The sequence below is a fragment of the Penaeus japonicus genome, unplaced genomic scaffold (assembly GCF_977035675.1).
Source record: "Penaeus japonicus unplaced genomic scaffold, GWHDUDI00000001_assembly GWHDUDI00000022, whole genome shotgun sequence".
Taxonomy (NCBI): domain Eukaryota; kingdom Metazoa; phylum Arthropoda; class Malacostraca; order Decapoda; family Penaeidae; genus Penaeus; species Penaeus japonicus.
In genome coordinates this window covers 9447079-9449578 of record NW_028234424.1, presented here as the reverse complement: position 1 = coordinate 9449578, position 2500 = coordinate 9447079, and positions in this window count along the sequence as shown.

The window sequence follows — 2500 nt, the reverse complement described above, 5'->3', positions numbered from 1 at the left end:
TCCATTTCTACTTAACTGGGATTTAGGTATCCGTGTCTCTATGTCACTTGCTTGGGACATGCAAATACTCTAGACCATCTTGATCGTAACAGGTGTAGATATATTGATTGAGATGCAGTTCATGAATCGTAGAATGATATTCACAAACGCAAAAACGATACAAATATTGCATAATTCATCGTAACTATCATGTGGGTTGGTGTTGCATAGGCCTCCGTTTTCTATTCCGTGCGAACTGCCCTGGGAGACGCACCTTTTTTTTTTTTTTTTTTTTTTTTTTTTTTTTTTTTAATAATGGGGGGACTTGCAACCTTCCTTCGAGGTAATCAAAAATTCATCGCTTTGAGTTTATTTATATCAAATGCCACAGGCTTTGACTCGTGTCATATTTCTTCGAAACTGACCTATGATTCTTGTCTTTGCCTTTGAATTACGTTTAGATTTAGACATCAAGAGGTATCTGGCACTCGCTGAAAATACGAAGAAAGATATATATATTGTTTTTATTTTATTGTTATTATTATTATTTTTTTTGCAATTCCGATATCGCGCTAGATTGTGTTTCTTAAGAAAAATGGTGTAGAATGTGCGATTGTACATTCGGAAAATTTCATTTTCTTGGAATCAAAATGTTTATGTACAATTTTCTGTCGAGTGTATGTCAAAAAGTTTGCGATTGATAGTAGTAGCAACTTTTAAAAGTTAAGACAACATGGAAAACGTGAATACACATACAGGATGTACTCTGTGTGCGTGTGCATGGTATGTCTCTTTATGTACGTATCAATAGAAATATGCATGCATGTACAGTTACATACACATACGCACACGCGCATATATCTACACACACACACACACACACACACACACACACACACACACACACACACACACACACACACACACACACACACACACGCATGTATATATATATATATATATATATATATATATATATATATATATATATGTGTATATATATGTATATATATATATATATATATATATATATATATATATATATGTATATATATATATATATATATATATATATATATATATATATATATGTATATATATATATATATATATATATATATATATATCTACACACACACACACACACACACACACACACACACACACACACACACACGCATAGATATATACACCCCTCCACACCCGCATACACACCCTCCTTCACGCATCCCCCCCCCCCCTCCACACCTCCACCCTCCACCCCATGCATGCATGCATGTACAGTTACATACACATACGCGCGCGCGCATATATCTATATATGCACACACACACACACACACACACACACACACACACACACACACACACACACACACACACACGCATGTATATATATATATATATATATATATATATATATATATATATATATATATGTATATATGCGTATATATATGTATATATATAATGGATATATGTATTTACATATATATATATTTATATATATATATGTATATATATATATATATATATATATATATATATATATATATATATATATATATATATACACACACACACACACACACACACACACACACACACACACACACGCATAGATATATACACCCCTCCACACCCGCATACACACCCTCCTTCACGCATCCCCCCCCCCCCTCCACACCTCCACCCTCCACCTCATAGAGGTAAACTTGCTCGTGCCAGACAACTTCTAAGAATCACAACCATGTATCTCGGACCGACCTGTGTATTTCGGTATCTCTTGATTCCTCAGGCTCAGGCGATGGCGCAAGGGTGTTGCAGACCTTTCAGAAATCAACATTGGGTTTCAGTGAGTTATGTGGGTGTTAGGAGGTTTTTAAGTGAGGTTCCGTTGGTTTCAGAAGGTTCTAGTGAGTTTCAGTTGGTTTCTTTGTGTGTTTTAGAGGGTTTTAGTAAGGGTTTTTCAGTGGATTTCAAAGCATTTCAGTGGATTTCAATGGATTTCAGGGAGCCGGAGTGTGCTGTATTGGATGTATTTCAATAGATTGGGCTTTAATTAAGGGAATCTGAAACCTTTTAAAGGTATTTGGAATCTGTTTTAAGGAAACCAGAGGGTGTTTAAGGTTTTAGGATTTTAATTCGAGGTTTTAAGCAACTGGATGTTTGTTTTAAGGGAATGAATGTGTGTTTTAGGAAAATGGGAATATGGTTAGGGGAATTGGTTCTAAATGATTGTTAATTAAGGGATTGAGATTCGGGACTGAGAGTATGTTTGGGGGAATTTAAGGACTCTGATTACGGTTTGGTTTAGGAACCGGAGGGTTGTTTTAGGAATGTTACATTTTTTTGGAATTAAGTAGGTGTCTTAACAGAATTAGGATTGGGAATAAAAAAAAATTAGTTCCATGTGTTGTATGAAAAGGATTGTGAATCAGCTACTAGGGATTGTGTTTCGGTTTAAAGAGATCGAATCGGTTTTAAGGGATCCTGATTTGAGGGAATTCTGATTCAGTTTT